This window comes from Talpa occidentalis, unplaced genomic scaffold, assembly GCF_014898055.3.
Source record: "Talpa occidentalis isolate TD23 unplaced genomic scaffold, MPIMG_talOcc4v2.1 talOcc4.4, whole genome shotgun sequence".
Taxonomy (NCBI): domain Eukaryota; kingdom Metazoa; phylum Chordata; class Mammalia; order Eulipotyphla; family Talpidae; genus Talpa; species Talpa occidentalis.
Window position 1 is genome coordinate 51,044,626 of NW_023604295.1, and position 19,702 is coordinate 51,064,327.

Here is a 19,702-nt window from a genome sequence, read left to right on the forward strand (position 1 = left end):
CTTGTACCCCTTTTCAATACAGGTTTAAATGTCTGTCTTCTTTGCACCATCTACCCCTCAAAGTAATTCACAGAGATCACCACAGTGATTAGTGGCAAATGTAATTTGAATGAACATCAAGAAAGGAAGAAATTCTATCAAGTTTATAGGTGTTTCACAACAGAATTAAAAGATTAAGTCCAAAAGTAGATATATTAGGGCACTATATTGTGGCCTTAGTGAGTCATGAACTTTGCTTGAAAGAAGTTTCGTTCTGTTGTATTTTGTCTATCAACTACAGTCCTTTAATAAGTGATAAAGCATAACACATAAACCCAGGAATAATGGCCTGTGTGTAAGCAGTGATTTATTATTAGCTAATGGACAACTTACGTTCACGAATAAACTAGGAAATTATATTAATCATTTCTCAGTGATATTCATAAATAATGCAAATTGGTAAAATACACAATTATATGTGAAAATATAGCTAGAAAATCATTCAGAAGGCAATGGGCAAAGGAGCATTGCTAGAAGACTATAGGTTACAGCTCCAGGGTAGGGTAAAGACAGAAGGAAACTGCACTTGAGTTAAGAATAACTGGCAGCCTCCCTGGTGGCGCAGCGGGTTGAGCGCAGCACTGTGAAGCTGTCTGCAGCCTCTGCAGTGCAGGTTCGATCCCCAGCCAGCCAGGGAGATTCCCACATGGCATGGCAGACCTCTCCTGTCTCGCCCGCTGCTCCCCTCAGCAGTGTATTTCAGTCAGTCTGCCTGTTCTGCTCCCCACTCTTTCTCTGGTGAATCCTCTCACCCTCCTGTGTTTCTGGCCTGTACCCCAGTTCTTGTATAAAATAAATCTTTAAAAAAAAAAAAAGAATAACTGGGAGTTAATTTCATAATCAGAATTCCTAGAATGACCTTAAAAATAATATTTCCAAGGAAACATGAGCATAATAGTATAGTATTATGGAGTAGCCTTATTTCATGGACAAAAGCAATTAGGGACTATAGATGATAGAGATTGCAAATACCAAGTGTGCTGAGCTTATGTGAATGAAGACGTAACAACTGGTTATTATTGTTACTGTTTTTCAATATAACTGAAAAAATCCTATGATAGAATTTCCTATCCTTCTGCCACCCCAGGTCTTTATGCTATTTTAAACCTTCTCCTCCCTTCAGTTCCCAAACTGCCCTTTCTCCAGAAACGGAATATAAATTATCCTATCTAAATTTCAAGAATGACTAATCCCACATGAGAATATATAGAAGCTGAGAAGAGAATACAAAACCCTTAACAACCAGTACTATTCACACCAGCTCATCTGCTATCTCCTAATAAAACTGGTTGTTAATCATCCCTGATTTGTCTATATCTTTCAGGTAATAAAAGTGTCTAAACCATAATGCATTCTTCCAGAGAAGATAATCAGGTATCTTAATACCTCTCTGCTCAGTGACACAATGTCCCTTTGTATCCAGACCTGAATTGAATTGACATTTCTAGCTGACACTTTACATCAAAGGTCATTTTGCTCAGTTCACTATCTGATCTTTTTTTATTGTCTTCTAGAATATTCCTAATTCTCAAAAAGATTTTCTTTAATCCTGGCAGTACACAGAGCTTACAACTTCATTATATAATTGCTATATTTTATTAATTATTAAGATCTCCCCAATTGTAAATTTCTTTTCCCAGGAAAGTATGTGAGTCCTAACATAAAGATATTAAATATTTGAAAAACAAAAGTATAAATAAGTTGGGTATAACTCTGAAATGCTAAGAGAATATAGAACTCCCAAGAAAAAAGACTTCTCCTAATGGTAATGATCTCAAAGGGCTATTCATTACTTTGTAAATTTTCTTAAAATGGAATGAGTCAATATCATTAAAAGATTTGTTGTCCTTCATTTATTATGTTGAGCCATCCAACTCTTACAAGTCAGAAAACAGTTTCCAAAGCAAGACCGAATAGTGTTTTGTGACTTACTGTAGATGCTACATGCTAAAAGGTGTCTTTTATTGTCCCTTCAGTTTTTCCTGTCTCTATTTTACCACCTTAAAAAGGAGTGAAGCATAAAAAGTATTATGATCTAATAAAATAACAGAACTTCCAAAACTAATTTACTAAAAAAGAAACTGCAGTCATTGTTTAATGCTATCAAGTTCACTGACAGAAAGACTGGACAGAGATACATTAGGAAAAAAATGACATCACAGAAATGTGAAAATATGGAACCCTTTCTAGAATCTGAAAGCCCTAATGCTACTAGAAGTAAGGGAGATAAGATCAAAACAGTGATCACAAGGAAATAGCCAGCTTAAAGATGGATGTATGACAGTTGAGGAAGAGATATATTTTGGGTGAAGTTTCCAGAGAGATAGAGCATTTACCAAGGTGTGAATAATCTATAGTTAGGTCTTCTTATCTCCCTAGGAGATTTTACAGTAAATGCAGATGAGATTAGGAAGGTAGGGAGGATTTAAAGGAAAAGGTCAATATAGGTTATACGAGGAAATAGACCTGTTGGAGATATTTTGAAAATCATGAGTTCATACTACATAGCTGCTCATCTTTATCCCACTCTATAGAAACAATGTGGGAGCAAATCCAGATATGAAAGGGAAACCCACAGGAAGGAAACAAGCAGTTAACTTTTCGCTAGAATTCTTATTCTGGGTTTTTTTTAAATTGTGTTTACATTGTGTGGTAGGATGTTGTTACCTTCCATTGACACAGAGGATAAAAAAGAATGAAAAAGGAGTGGGAGGCAACAATACCTATGTTATCTCCCAGTGCATTTTTTAATGACTCTGATCCAACTCTCAGTTTCAAGCTGTTTAAATCTATCTCACTGATGTGTCCAAATCTAGTGTTCACATGTTTGGGACAATTTAAGTCAGCAGGGGCCATGGCTCCCTAACCCAGGCTTTATTGTATAAGGGATAAACAGCCACTTCTAATTTAGTGAGTAAGTGCAGGTCTTTCACGATGCACATACCAGCCCCACTGAAAAACGATCAATTTCTATGCCTGGCAGTGGCATTCATAAGGCCCCTATGGAGCATTATCCCATGCCTGAGGGTCATTACTCTTCCACAAAAGCTCTGACAGTTGTGATGAATGGTGGTACCTGGGAAGAGGAGTGTTTGGATGTTTAAACAGATTACATTTTCTTTTAGAGCAGTAGACATTAGATCACATCTTAGACTGTCTACCCATGTGGACAGCGATGATGAAATCAGGGCAACTCATATGTGAACAAGTGAGATTCAGGTGTACCAATCTTTGTTTCTGTTGGGAAAAATGAACTGGACTTTGCATCCGTTCACGATATTGTGTGTGCTGCAAAGGGTGATAGCCACATACAGCTGCTGAAATGCTGAACTGTCAACAGGCATGAGATTCCGTCCATCACCATTATCTACAACAAGACTCATTACCTGCCAGCCAGTAAACATCCCATTTACACCATCTGCAATGAATTAAAAAGTGACTAAAAGAATCAGGATCTGTTTGAGTTGCAACATGATTGTCAAGTTCATTTTCATCTCTGGAAACCCATCAGTTCTTTGAGAGACTTTAGGGAAAAATATATGATGAAGAAACCTAGGGATAGCCTGACAGTAATAATTGTCAGGTTTTTAACCAGGAATTTACAAATACAATTAGCTTCTTAAAGTGTAAGAAATGTCGAGGTCTTTGTCAATTCCCCTTTTCAGCTGTTCCCACTCTCTAGGTTGCTGGTGTGCTGGTGGGAATCAATGTTTGATACCCCTAAACTGATGCTGATTACAGTGAGACATATCTCAAAAATGTATATTTCAACATAAACTCTGAGGCAAAGCTGCCACTGTATCTGGAGAGGAAGTGATGATTAGTTTCTAATTTACACTTGTAGTGATTTCTTTGGCAAGTGAGAATTCTGTGTCCTATGGTGAGGTTTTCTGTAGCTGTCCCTATTTGAAGTAGTTATTGGAGTATTAAAAAGATGCGGAGATACACTAGAATTTGAGGTTATTTACATATAAGCACACTAGTTGCCATCCAGTGTTAGACACTGCAGAACAAAAGATCAAATAGAGGTGTCACACACAAACCACAGGAGTAATATCAGGACTTGACATTTATTTATTAGCATCCCCTTTTATTAGCAGAATCCCTTGTTTGTTCATCTTCCTTTTTCTTCATCAGATATTACATCAACAAGGAAATAACTTTCTTACCTTGAAGATGGAGGTTCTCGGTGTTGCCCAAGGTACTGCTTAGAGCAAAGAGACCAATTCTGAAATGAGGATAAGCCCTTCTGAAAATAGCCCTGGCTATGCAGTAGGATTTCACTCCCAGAAATCCATCTCTTCCTCCCACAAATTGCTCTTGTGGTAGTAATATAGAAATGAGATTATATATTACCTCATCTCCTTACAGAGTAAAGGACAGGTGCTGTGGGAAAGCTTTGTTTCTTTTAATCATTCCAGGCATCCCCTGCCTTCAATATTTCACTAAAGAGGTCCTCGGTTGCCTTTAGAAAGACACTCTAATGAGAGAGGAAGAAACAGAGTAATGAAAATGATGACCTCATCTGGAAAGGCTTTGTAACCAAAAGGAATAAACTAACTATGACTGTGGTCCTCAAATCTGTGAAGCAGACAAGGATAGAAAGGTAGTGTGGAATTGTGATAACTTCACATTTTTGCTTGGTTACTGTTCTGTCTGATACTACAATTTAACAGGAGGTTTTTTATCACATGCTCATCTTTATGTTTTTAGGGGGAAAGAGGAAAAGCTCTTTGTAGAAGATTTTTAGGACTACTGACTTTAATTATGCTAGAAATAAAGAAGAGAAATGTCACTTTGTGGAAAGAAGGAAACTTTTTGCAGAACCTAGCAAAGGACTGAATAAGTTTCATTCTCCATTCCTTTTCTCATCTACTCAATCATAAACTTTAACACTATAGTAATTATACTAGGGAAAAGTTAATTGCTGATAGGGTCACATAGAAGTGTAAACTTGTCTTCTCTGGAAATAAAATCTGATTATATTAAAGTCATTTGTGTCCTGCCAACACATTTTCAAGCTACAAGTTGACAGAATACATCAGATAAGTTAATTCTAACTAATATAGATTTCATCAATCTAATACTAAGATTGGGTTAAGAAAGCTATAATCCATTTCTAATAGTATCAGAAATGGGGAGCCCAGTCTACTTTTAGTAAATTTGCATAAAAACACAAAATCCTGATTTTTCACTGATTTACCAAGGATCACAGAAATCCTTTAAGAAGGATGGTTAGAAGAGGCTGAGTGTTTGGGAAAATGGAAGTTAAATTATACCTGAATTTATTACTTTTCTCCTAGAAAATAACTTCATGTACCTGCCAGAAATCAGTATAAATTGAACTACTATGGTCATGAAGTGTTAATTAATACTCTATGTATCACATAATAGAAATATAGAGAATACAAAGTGGGAGAATTCTTTTTTTTAAAGATTTATTTCAGGGCCTCCCCGGTGGCGCAGCGGTTGAGCTCTGGGTTGCGAAGCTGCCCGCAGCCTCTGCAGCGCCGGTTCGATCCCCGGCTGCTCCCCTGCCACCGGAGGAGAGTCCCACATGGCGCACAGACCTCTCCTGCCGCCCGCTGCTCCCCTCAGCAGTGTACTTCGGTCCTTCTGCCTGCTCTGCTCCCCGCTCTGGCTCTGGTGAATTCTCTCACCCTCCCGCGCTTCTGACTGTACCCAGTGCATGTATAAACAAAACAAACAAACAAAAAACCAAATAAATAAAAAAAAAATGCCTCTATAAAAAAAAATAAAATAAAATAAAAGATTTATTTCATTTATACATACAAGAGCTGGAATGTAAGCCAGAGGTACAAGGGTTGAGAGGAGTCACCAGAGACAGAGTGGGGAGCAGAACAGGAGGATTGACTGAAATACACTGCTGAGGGAAGCAGCAGGCAAGACAGGAGAGGTCTGCTGCACCATGTGGGTCTGCTGCGCCATGTGGGTCAGCTCCCTGGCCAGGATAGAACTCATGCTGCAGTGGCTGCTGATATTGCTGAGACTTAACCCCTTGTGCCACCAGGGAAGCCCCCCTAAATGGGAGAATTCTTAAATTCCTTTATATGTCATTAATATCTAACTACTTTGGCAGTGTCATTGTTCAAGCTTAGGTTGGATTGCTTCTCGAGTTGAAAGACCCAATGAAGGGTCTCCCCGGTGGCACAGCAGTTGAGCGCTGGGTTGCGAAGCTGCCCGCAGCCTCTGCAGCGCCTGTTCGATCCCTGGCTGCTCCCCGGCCACCGGGTGAGTGTCCCACATGGCGCGCAGACCTCTCCTGCCGCCCGCTGCTCCCCTCAGCAGTGTACTTCGTCAGTCTGCCTGCTCTGCTCTCCGCTCTGACTCTGGTGAATTCTCTCACCCTCCCACACTTCTGACTGTACCCAGTGCTTGTATAAATAAATAAATAAATTTCAAAAAAAAAAAGAAAGACCCAATGAAACATTATGCTTTAGTCCCAGTTGTTCTTCTGGCAGAACACCATTAAATGTAAAACTGGGATAGAGAAGGTCAGTGTTTCCTGTTGGGGTCACATTGAAGTGTAGACTTGGCTTCTCTAGAAATAAAATATGATTATATTAAAGTCATTTTAGTTCAGCACATTTTCAAACTACAAATAGAGTTCACCATATAAATTAAACAGTGAATTTATGATATATCTGTTGTATCTATGTATCTTAATCTTTGTATCTTCTGACTAAATACATAGGTACTAAGGTCATAAACTACATAGATGATAATTATTGGAATGAACCAACATTAATAGTCTAAACTGGGCTTTTTGTGTGTTTATGTAAAAACATATTTTGAAAATAATAATTCTGAGGGTGAAAATGTAGCATGAGGGCCGCCCTGGTGGCACAGGGTTTAAAGAGTGCTATCAAGCTATTGCTAGCCACTGCAGCACGAGTTCGATTCCCAGCCAGCCAGGGAACAACCCACATGGTGCAGCAGACCTCTCCTGCCTCACCCACTGCTCCCCTTAGCAGTGTATTTCAGTAGATCTGCCTGTTCTGCTCCCCACTCTCTCTGGTGAATCCTCTCACCCCCCGCAACTCTGGCTTACACCCCAGTTTTTGTATGCATAAATTAATAAATTAATAAATAAAAGAAAATGTAATACAAAGGAATAGGCACAATATTCACAGGCATCGTACTTCTGAGCTTCCCCTTTGGTCATGAACCAGCATGTTGGGGTACCTGGCCTTTGTATTTAGCTTCCTCTTACTTTACAAAGCACAAGAAGATTTTAAGTGTCTTTAAAAAAAAAACAAAAACATAAATCAAATTGCCTGGTTCAGCAGCCAGTGGCCACATTTGCAGCAAAGACTTTTTTGTGGGCGCTCCTAAATCTCATAACCATGGAGTGAACCATAATTATATTGGTTAGAAATCCACACCAGAAGAAAAAGTTCTTTGGACTTTAACCATTTCCTCCATTAATTTTGTGCTGTTTGGAAACAGGCCACAGGAACAATGACTGATTTTCTGTAACTTTTATATCATTTTAATAGTTCTAATATAGAATTGATTACTAAATGGCAAAGCAAAGTTCAAAAAAAAACAGGAGGAGTCAAATAGTTTAAAAGGTGTCATTGTCCTTGACTTCATGATCATTTTGGATTTGATTTCATAATTCTTGATGTCTTCTCTTTTGATTTTCAGCTCCAGAGAATTTTAGCTAAAGACAAATCAATTAGGAAATACAAGAAATGTGATAGTAAAAATGTAATAGTAAGCTGTAATAGTAATAGATACTGAGGCATCTGGAATTTCCATGTCTGTAGCTATAGATGTGTTTCCATTTATTTATAGAATTAAAAGTGTTCTAAAAGAGTAAGTGTTCCTTGACCTTCTTATCTTTGACATACAAACTTTACAGAAACACAATCAGTGTGCATTAGTCACATCCTCACATGTACTAATATCCTTTCTGACTTCAAAATAATATGCCAACAGAGTAGGAGAGTATTTCATATTGAGTAAGAACCACACTGAGTAAGTGCCACATGGCACCTTTGCTTAAAATAACTTGGAACAGTAAAATCTGAAATATTATCTATGGCTTCCATAGAAAGGTATTTTTTTCCTAAACAGCCCACTTTTGATTTAACACTTTTCCTCACTAAGTTCCTTCTATTTACCCATCTCTTCATTTTCATCTGTTAAATGTTATCTATCTTCACACCCATCTCAAATATCACTAACTTTATGAAGCCCTTCTTCACCTTTCTCATGTAGCAAAGATCATTGATTCCTCCTATAAATTCCATCTGTAGAAAAAAATTTTGGTGCCTCTCTTATGAGATTTTAGCTTAATTTGCATCATCACGTATAAGTTTGTCTATTTTCTCTGCATTGTGAATCTTTAAGTGAAAAAACTTTACTTGGTAGAATGTTTAGACTCAATACATCTTCAATAAATATTGTATCTCTTTTGTTGTAAGCAGGCAATTTATGGAAAATTTTCCATATTAGAGAAGGATAGACTGATAAATAAAAGCCTCTCTATATCCAAAATTAGAAGGAATATACTTTTTAATCATTGGAGTCTACAAAATCCCTTTGTATCACATTCAGACATCTTCTCTGGTAGGTCTTTCTAAAAAAGAGCATATTAGACTCTACATTCAAAAGATAGCTCATAAATATGACCAAATATATACATACTGGAAGAAAATGAAATTAAGGATGGGGCCCATCCTTAATGAAAGAAAATTATAATTTTCTTCCTAAAGGGTGATTGAAAATCCTTAAAGACAACCCAAAAATTTGAAAACCAAAACAACATGCTTATTGTCTTTGAGGATTCCTCTAGTTAAGAGTGAATCGAATTGAAGAATGGCAGTCTTGTCTGACATCATTACACAGAGCTTCAAAGAATCAAGTTGCAATTTGGACTTCAGTATATTCACAGTGAATGTGATTCAGTTTGATATCTATCTATCATATGTAATCAATTGAACTAAAGAAAAAAATGACATATATGCAACTATTCGTTGAGCGCAAAAGTACAGAGGAAATATTTTAATGCATAAGAAAAATAAGATCAAATGTGATAAGGGAGAAAACATAATTAAATAAGATATTTATATAAAGTAGAAAAATATTTTATGAAAGGAAAATTGAGGAAACATAATAGAGAAACAAAATAGTAGAAATGGAGTAGTAGGGGTTAGTCACTCAAGCAAGAAAAATGTCAGCTACGAGGTACACTTCCTAACTTATCAGTTCATCAAGGTCTAATATCAGCATCAGTTTAAAAAAAAAAAAGTCGTCAACTTGTAACCCATTGTGAAATCAACCCTGCCCACAGCTTTCTAGGAAAGAATATTTTTAGTATGATGATTAGAGAAATGAAAAAAGAGAAAGGCTCAAATGAGGATAGTAGTAAGTTGTTTATGTCCTAAATTGGGCATCATTAGCACTTTTATAGTTTGGGGGAAATTGCTGCGTAGAAGCCAAATTTCTGCTTACAAAAAGAAAATGATGTTATAGTAGAGAATGGATTATACTTCGTAGATTTCAGATAGGAGGAGCCATTATGCTACCAGTAATAGTACTATGATGAAAAATAAATGATCAGTTAAGATATACATTGACCATTTCACAGGGTTTTGCCATTACTGTAATAATATTTTGGTGAAGGAAACAGAAGTATAGGACTGATAGAAGACATTTTTATACAATCATCCCACTCTACTAGGTCATGTACTACAAAATTAACAGTGAATCCATCTTTAAAAAACTATTTCACACACCTAACATACAAGATAACCTACTTAAGAAAAGGTCTCATTTATAGTTATAAGAACTAGCGAATGAGACTATCGAAAATGAGCACTAAAATTACTCTTTGATTGGATAGATATTTAGTGAAATGTCATCAAAGGGCTTTGTTTCCTCGAATAAAAGGAACATCTTCCACTATGTAAAGAAGCTAGCAAATTGTCGTCCTTCATATTTTCTCAATAGCCAAAGGTCAGAAATAAATACAGTGATATCTTGGTATACTAAGAGATTTTCATATACTTATTTCTTTGGGTACATTTTCTTTAACCACTGTAAAGAAGTTATTTTTCTGTCCATGACTAGTTTTCTTCAAAGTAGGTTTTCAGGTCTTAATAATTATAGAGAAATGAGTTTCCTCCCTATATCCTTTTTTTTTTTTCTTTGCTCCGTATACTTTACATCGTTGTTTAGGAAGTAATTCGGTCATGTTTTTAAAACTTGGTATCCTTTTGGTGCACTTGTAGATGAACTCAATTCTGAGACTAACTCACCCCAGCAGCTCTTCAGTTCCTTTGAGATCAGTTGCAGGAGAGAATTGAGATGATGTGAGAGATGAGTTCTAAAGGTCAATTCCTCAGAGGTTTCCTTCACACCGGAATCGAAGATGAACAGAGGCCACAAACTTTGGATTCCTGCACCATACTTTGTGCAAAATAAGTGTGAATTTTTGTTTCCCTTCTTTTTCCCCAAAGAAGCAGGAATCCACAATATAATTGATGGTGATTCCAGTGCCATGGCCATATGGCCAAAACCTGAGCAAAGCATAGAATATGCATGGACACTATCCCTGTATGCCGACCAGGGAATCACAGGGTTTTTGATAAGGACAGATCTGAGTGGAAATTTTAAATTGCCATAACCAAAAGGCCCTTATTCACTGGCTTCATTTAAATGCATAAATTCTATTTGGAAAAAAAAAAGATATCCAAGTACACTAAGAAAAATTACTTGATTATAATTGTGTCGAGATGACACATCTATCATTTATGAAAATACTGCTATGTCAGTGACCTAAGAGTTATAAACAATAGAAAATTAATACAAAAAAATGAAAATGCACCCTTTAAATAATGTTGCAATGAGGTCTGAACCATTTTCCATTCAGTGATGGAAATTTTATGGCTCCTCATTGCACATACTCTTATTGTAAAACCTTACATGTAGTAGGCAGTTAATAAATACTTGCTTAGTAATGAATTGGGCAATTGAATGAAAGTTGTAAACTGTTAAGAATCTTAGGAAAATCTTGGGGAAAAGTGCTCATTACTCCTAAATATGTATGTCCATAGTATGCACACACACACACACACACACACACACACACACACACGGTTGCCCATCACTCCCTAAAAAATCTTCCATTCCAGCCATCTGTCTTCTTTTTCAATTAGAGGCCATGAGGCCCTTTCTTCTACTCTTAGCACTAGGAACATTTTAAGTCTTTTCTTTTGCCTGTCACTTCCATTCATTTGGTCCCTAAATTCTTCCAGTCTTCCCTCATCAATATCTTTTTTAGTCTACTTCTTTCATTTCTAGTTTCAAGATCTCACTTGTAATGGATGGCACTTATCACTTGTCTGAACCACTAGAAATAGGCTACCCTTTCTTCAGGCTGTTTTTTTCCTTTAATTTTTTTTTAAAGATTGATTGATTGATTGATTTATACAAGCACTGGGTACAGTCAGAAGCCCGGGAGGGTGAGAGGATTCACCAGAGCCAGAGCGGGAAACAGAACAGGCAGACTGACGAAATACACTGCTGAGGGGAGCAGCGGACACAGCAGGAGAGGTCTGCGTGCCATGTGGGACCCTCCTCCAGTGGCTGGGGAGCAGCTGGGGATCGAACTGGTGCTGCAGAGGCTGCGGGCAGCTTCGCAGCCCAGCGCTCAACCGCTGAGCCACCAGGGGAGGCCCCTCCTCAGGCTGTTTTTATGAAACAGTTCTTCTAAGCGTCTAAAATAATTGTTCCTACCCCTCATTTTTTTGGTCCCATTTCTTGGCCTGGGATTCTACACAGCCTCCTTTATACCTATAGATTAAAATCCAAATTCCTCATCTGGCTGTTAAGTCCCTCTACTACCAATTGTACTCATTGGCCCCTTTTTCTTCCCCAAGTCCAAGATCTGCACCAACTTCTATAAGGAATAAACAGGCCTTTGGTTTGCAGCTTGGTAATATTAATGAGCTGGATGAGTTGGATCTTCACAGTTCCTGCACCGGCAGTGACCCTCCTGTTCCTCTTTGCCTGCTTTCTCAACTTAAGCCAGGTCAGTCAGCTTACCCTTTCCCACCTCCATGCCCTTTTATATGCTCTCTCTATTCTGAACTGTTCTTCTCTCTCACTTTGGAAGGTGCAAATCCATTACTCCCTTTCAAATTACTTTTTATTCTATATATCATCCTAAAGTCATTGTACTGTACGTGTACTTACTTTTGTGTTGATCTGTAAGTGTTTAGTCTTTGCCTGTAAGATTTTGTTGCCTACATTCACTGCAGAATTATAAACATTGTGAGGGTGCAGAGAGGATTTCCTTAGGTATGGTACAGAATTCTCCACATAGACTTTTTTAGTAAATGAAACATGTTACCGTTATGTCTAGACATTTGAGTTCTCCAGTCATGATAAAAAATTGTTGTATGCTGCAAAAAAAAAACCTCAGTGCACTTCCTTAATCCACTGGTCCAGGCCAGGAACTTGAATGTGTGTAAGGAACAGGTAAAGCATCCAAGACTTGTGTTGGATGTGTTGAGTTGGTAGGCCTTGAATGTGTTCTACCATTTGAAGAAAGGCAGAGGACCTATGTTTCCTGGCAAACAATAGCCTCAGAAGCAATGTGCCACCATTTGGTAGAAGTTTAACAAATGTTGTTACAGAATTCAAACGGGTTTTGTCCTTAAATGAGCACATCTGATAAGCAGCCCCATCCAGGCTACTTTCTAAAGATATAAGTGGGCCACAAAGCACAAGTGTGACTCAGGCTGCTGTCAGAGACTGGCTCCAGAAACATTCACACCCACCACTTTATAATGTGCAAAATGTACTATTTTACTCTAGTTGTGCCATTCCAATGTTAGAGAATTATCAATGAATTCAGTAAGGAAGAGAGACCATCAAGATTTTCCCTGTACTTATGGATCTTAATTATTCTTGATTAGAAAAATATAACTGACTTTCTCTGAAGTTCCCATAGGGAGAGCTATTATGTAAGGAAATCTCTCTCTTTGTCCTAGCCCACCTAATAAAATTTGATGGCAGTATATGGGTTGCTTCGGGGAAAATAGTTTCAGGGTTAAAGAAGACCTAGAATTAAAGTTTATGTCTTGCTCCCAAAGAGTGCCTCTCTGAAAGTGTATGGAAAAATGACGTAAGGAACCATTTTATGAAGATGCTTCAGATCTAAGATTTGAAGACCATTAATTTAACTGGAGGCCTGGATTATGTACTCTTAAGTAATGGTGAAGACTCCCTCCAACCTGATCACTGAGAAGCCCTTTCTGTCTCTTCTATGGGTTATCAATGATAATAGCACTTTAACTGCATCATAACTAACCTCTATCTCTCTGCAACATAGGTATCATTATCCCTCATTTACAGAGAACGAAATTGAAATTTAAAGTGATCAAGTGACTTGCACAATGGTTTACAACTAGTAAGTGACTTTGGTAAACAGCCTGATTTCTCTAGTGCCCATGCTTTAGCTATTAACCACTGCTGCTTCCTAGCCCAATGCACATGAAGCATTTTTGCAAACTAAAAAAAGTGTTATATAAAAAAAAAAAGTTGTATATAAATGGTAGTTTGTGTGGGGGACTGCAAGTCTCGAGAAAAAAATTTCCAGATTACCTTAAGAAGAGAATAAATGGTTATTATTCTGAACATTCTAAAGAAACTAGCAGCTCTTTTGGTTATATACAGAATGCCCTAAGTCATTCTTCTGTATCATCCAGAAGCATCCAGTTACAACAGAGTACACATTCCTTGTTGACTAGCCTAGCCAGGAGCATGGGTCTCCAGAGCAGGTTTTCCCTCCCCTACATACAGGGACACTCAGAGATGGGGCCATTCCAAAGAGAAAGACGCAGTATGAGCAGATCTTATATTTTAAAATATGCATCAACTTCACGAGCCATTTCATTTTAGTTTTCAGTCAGGGTTTCTTCCTGATAAGCACATGAAATAGGTAGTCATTCTTCTAAATTTATTGTCAGAGTAAATTTAGTGTCAGAGCCTCTAGAGATACTATCTTCCATGTTCTAGATAATAAGTAAATACAGACTGAATGAATGAGTCGCAATTTTTGACGTAAATAGATGATACTCTACATATTTGAAAAACTCTTTTTTATTGGCCTTCAGTAAGTTGCCTTTCATAAAAAATACATTTTGTCCCCCCATATCATTGTTTTTTAATTGATTTTTTCCACTGTTTCACAATCCTTCCATTGGCAATGGTCAGTAATTTAGCAAAAAAGATAATAAATTAATATAAATAAATTATTTTTTCAAAATTTCTTTAATAAAATGAAACTTAAGTGGTCAGCTGTTTTTTGGTTTTTGGCTTTTGGTGTTTTTTTTTTTTTTTTTTGAGGTAATGTTGGCTTACATTGTTGTTTGTGTTGTTTGTGTTGTTGTTTGTGTTGTTTGTGTTGTGTTGTAAGAGTTTAGGAATATAGAATCTTCCCCCTTCAGATGCTGTTACCACATACCTACCAACAAAACACCCATAATCCTCCACCATAGTCACTATGCTCCCTGCCCACCTAGCCAACTTTGTTCGCGCCCCTTCCCCTCCTGTGCTGGCAGCCTCAGTTTTATAGTCAGCCCTCTGGGGTTAGTTCTTAGTTTGGCTCTATCTGAAGTGGTCACTCTTTTGAACTTCATTTATCTCCATGACCAAATCCACCACGTCTAACTATAGTTAATCTTTCCTTAATGGTAATAGGAGATAGCGTTGTATACTATCTGTGAGAGCAGAAACCTGAACCTTTTGTTCACTGCCTTGCCCAGTGCCAGAAATAGTAGGTGCTCAATAAATAGTTGCTGGATGAAATTATAAATAAATTAACTCTCATGTGTCTGTCATTCATGCTTATAAAGTTTCCTGGGGTGCAAAGGGAGACATTTAAATTTGTAGTATTTACATATTTCCTGAGATTTTTCATGCTTACTCTCAAAGGTAATTTTTTGTGAAAATGTTTAAAGAAAAAGACTTCAAAAGATTTTGAGTTAAGACGTTATAAAAAGAGAACTCTTTCCTTTCTCAGAAAATAGACATTGCTTTCATTTTTGTTTTTACAGCCATTGAAGCCCTAACTTTGTTCTTAAAGTACAAACTGTATTTTTATAAATATAGGCTGATGTTGTGGAAAAGCTTGGGGAATATAAGTTTGGGGTGTAGACAGTAAGGGTGCTGGCCTCTGCTGGAAACTCATTTTCTAGTAGAATTTGTATTAGCTAAAGTTTTTTTTTTTTTTTTTTTTTATTTTTTTTTTTTTTTTTTTTTTTTTTTAGAGGCATGTTTATTTATTTATTTATTTGTTTGTTTATACATGCACTGGGTACAGTCAGAAGCGCGGGAGGGTGAGAGAATTCACCAGAGCCAGAGCGGGGAGCAGAGCAGGCAGAAGGACTGAAGTACACTGCTGAGGGGAGCAGCGGGCCGCAGGAGGGGTCTGCGCGCCATGTGGGACCCTCCTCCGGTGGCCGGGGAGCTGCCGGGGATCGAACCGGCGCCACAGAGGCCGCGGGCAGCTTCGCAACCCAGCGCTCAACCGCTGTGCCACCGGGGAGGCCCAGCTAAAGTTTTATAGTCATTTTGTTGATTGCTGTTAAGGAAAGGGAGTGCCAAGGAGATAGGCAACTTGGTCCACACCATCTATGTTTCTTGATGTGAGATTTTTTTGGTTTCAGTAATTGTTCTTTTGTCATTGATGGCTTCAGTATAGATCTCTCCACCTCTCATTTAAACTCCTTTGTTGCATTATAATACTTCTAGGGGCAAATCCTGGCTGTGAATGTGCCAGGAACTGTGAAATAAATGATCAGTCTATTGAAGAAAACTAGTAAAGAATCAATATTTATAGTGTTGGAAAGGAATTTGGTGATGTTACTGAGTTGGTCTAATTCACCTGAACCCTCCGGATGGACCTCACTGCCAGAGGAGGAAAACCAAGTAGGTGGAACACATGTACCTTTGTGTACCAGCCTGCTAGACCTCAAAGGAGATTACTGTTAACAGAGAAAAACAATTTTTCTTTTCACTCTACAAGTAACTTAGCTGCTGTCACATACAGAAGCCCTTCCCCCATAACCTCCATTCTCTTCCCTCACCCCTCCCTTTTAATTCCTGTCGGGAATGGATTCCTCCCAAATGAGGATAATCCTGCCTTAGCTGTTTACTCACTTGGTTACCTTCCTGGGCTCTGCACGGTCCACAACAGGCTTTGCCACTTTTATTTATTCCTGCCAGAATGCACTTAGGAGTTTTTATTATAGTTATGGTTGAGGTGGCACTTTAGCTTTAAGCCCTTATATTTATGATTTATAACTTTCTCTCTAAATTGTATGTTGGAGTAGAATTTCTCAAGCATATTCTCTATTTAGACACAAATGTTTCATAAAATTTGAAGAAATTATTGGACATAGTAGCCCAATATCCAAGAATTCATTTCCCTCACTTGCCTTCGGAGTTAAGCTGATATATTTTGATGCATTGTGTATTGAACATATCGGACTACTTAGAGACCAGCCACAGACACATCCCCACCCTAAGAAAATCACTATGGGGAAAAATGAACTGTAGGCAACTTTCAATAAAATGAATTTCAAATGATCGTTGTTTTGTGTTTCAGAAATATCTACGGACAATCGAGTGAGGGTTAAGTTACAGACATTCTTTAATGGTAATAGTTGATAAGGTGCTGTAAACACCAAGAGACTCTGACAAAGCTTGTGTCACATATATTTTTGATTCATTTAATTTTCATAGCAACCATACCAAATGGGTATTATTACTCTTATGTTAGGACTCAGAGGTTAAGAAACTTGCTCAAAGTCACCTTGCCAAGTAAGTAGCACTAACAGAATTTGAATCCCTGTCTACTCATCTAGCCTAGAGCCTTTGCTTGTTCTGACAGATGTACCCATAAACTTAATATTCTAAGCAGTACTGTTCTGACAGTAGCATGACTCTCTTAAGTAGTAATCCCACATGAATACCTTTTGTCACATGCTGAAAGAACAGGCCCATATGTACTATCACAGCCCACAAGTTATTTTGTTTTTACATAAATTTTCATTTCTTCTCCAGAACATGATGAAGACTTTTAGGGGAAAGGGACATGCATACAAATGGGGCATTGAAATTTAAAAATAATTGAACTTTTCCAATATTATTGTTTATATAAAACTCTAAGCTGACATCTAAAAGTTGAATCCTAATCTATTGTGCTTTATATTCTTTCCTGGAAACTCTAGCACACACATTTAAATTAATATATATTGTAGAAAACCATGTGAGGAGTGTTGTAGAACGTACAGAGAGTGGCACTAGAAACCCTAATTTTAAATTTCATGACTTTTGTGCAATTACAAGCTCAACCTTAACATTGCATTAGCTTAGCTTTTTTGCATTTAATTATAGATATTGAGTTAAAGCTATGGAAGTTAATATTTTAAGCCTCGATTAATGGTTGTAATCGATTTTTTGGCATTATTTTTTGCTATAATAATCAAAAGGGCATTTAACCTGGACAGGAAATAAATCTGGGATTCTAGAGATTAGTGTTAAATCTGCTAATGTATTGTCTGACCACTCCCTGGAAGCCCAGGTTATCTGATGCTGTATGCAAGAGCTTACAGGTGACAAGAGTCTCTGGGAAATGGCTTGGGTCTCAGTATTTCTTTTTGAATTGTTATGGTACCATTGTTTTTAGCTTCACAGTGGGATGTATTTTAAGCAAATGGAGGGTAGGGATTTAAAGGAATAAAAGAATCGACGTACGAACTAAAGGAATTGCTTAATTTGTAAATTTAACCCTGTATCATGATTCTTCATTAAGGATATTTGCTATACTGATTCAGTACCAAGCACAGGGGGCAAATGGGACAGAAAGGGCACTAACTATATTGAAGATGGCACTAGAAATTTGGAGGGCTCTTAATAATTAGGTACTTAAGCTCACCTAGAGAAGTGATTAGTGTTTAGAAGTGGAGACATGACTACAGGAACACAGATAAATTAGAATGGAACAAAATGTCCAGTTTGTCACAGTTCTTTTAAACAATTGTTGCCTGCACAGGAGATGTGGGAACACGGCTCCTGCTGCTCACACAGCCCCCACAGTCTGTTTGGTCCCAGTACATGTGGCGATGGTACAGATGTAGCCTGAGCTTGAAGATCCCTGGGTAGTTTGGTTTTGTTTTCATATCTCTGTCACTGACTCAGCAGACTAGCTCAAATAAGTCACTCACACTCTTGATTTTTCCAATCTCCTACTTGTGACATGGATGAGAGACCGCCTTCTCTGGTACTTCCAGCATTTATAATCTAGCCTTTAAAAATCACGAGGTGGGTGTGCTGACATACATCTAAGGAGGTGCGAACATATTCCCCTAAATCATATATGGCATTGCAAACCAATGCTACTCAATAAGTAAATAAAATTTTTAAAATAATCAGTTATTTAAAAAATAAATAAATAAAACATGCCCCAAAATTAATCAAATAAAATAAAAACTCAAAAAAATCATAAGTTGAAAAGTGTTCAGCTAATGAAAGGTGGACATTTATAGCACAGAGGCATTTAGCAGACATGGCAGGGTCTCAGCAGGGCCTGAAGACACAAACACAGATGAAACTTTGTCCTTGAAGAGCACACAGTCTAGTGAGGATGGTGGGGAACTGGAAGAGTGGGGGCAATCTGGGGGAGGGGTCAGATAGACTATGACAAGAGTGATGTTAGTGCAGCATCATGGAGGACGGGATGGTTGGATATTTAAAAAATTGTAGAGTAAGCATTCAATGGTAAGTCAACATTAATAGTAAGGTGAGATAATGAAAAGAACACTGGGATAGTACTTTCTTCTGACCTTGCAATTTACCAAGTGCAATCCAGAATAGTACTTTCTGTTCCTGTGTTTCTTTAACTTACAAATGGTATACTATCTATTTGCTTATGCCATAACATACATTGAGCATCAAATAAGAACTGTGTATGTGGCAACACTTTGAAAACTTTACAGTGCTATGTTGATGTTTAGCATTATAACACTTGTATAATCAAAAATAGTGGAGAGCCAATATAATTAAATGGGTAGTGCAGACTAAAGCTCATTTCATTAAAAAATACCAAATAATTGTTGCAAAAGCAAACCTTGATGCTTACATTGTCTGGATGATGTCTCTGACTAAAATTCTGTTATGTGGAACTGATGTGTTCTGGCCCCGAATTAGCAAAATAATTGTGACTTTCCAAATTTATAATCTTCTGAAGCTAAGGGAGAGAAACTTAAAATTGGAAAGCGCCTGGACACTTATACATTAAAAATGACAGGATGAAAAAGAAGGATTGTGCTTTTCCAAATGTCAAAATTTAAAATGCTAATAAAATCCAATAAACAGGATATTTACCATGGCTACAACAACTAGCAAAGGTTAGCATGGACAAGGACTGGAAACCATTGAAGGTACTGAGGGACAGTAATCAATGAGAATGCCACCCCTAGATGAGTTCCAATTTCATTGGCATGTGTTCAAGTAATGGAACTGCTTCTTTCATAGACCAAACCTGACTGTAATCGTTATTTGCAAGAGATTTTTTTTAGTGCTTGCATTATTTCATTACTGTGTATTTTTTTTCCTGTGC

The 19,702-nt window shown here is 37.5% G+C and overlaps 1 protein-coding gene across 33 annotated transcripts in view; it reads left to right on the forward strand.

Annotated features, from left to right (window-relative positions):
- ZBTB20 (zinc finger and BTB domain containing 20) overlaps positions 1-19,702 on the forward strand; it is a 775,686-nt gene that overhangs the window by 531,672 nt on the left and 224,312 nt on the right. The window contains exon 1 of one of the 33 annotated variants that reach the window (XM_054700585.1): positions 11,948-12,103. The exons of the other annotated variants lie outside the window; for them this stretch is intronic. The gene's annotated coding sequence lies outside the window, so the exon portion shown is untranslated. Of the gene's footprint in view, positions 1-11,947; positions 12,104-19,702 lie in introns of those variants that run through there. 33 annotated transcript variants of the gene reach the window in all.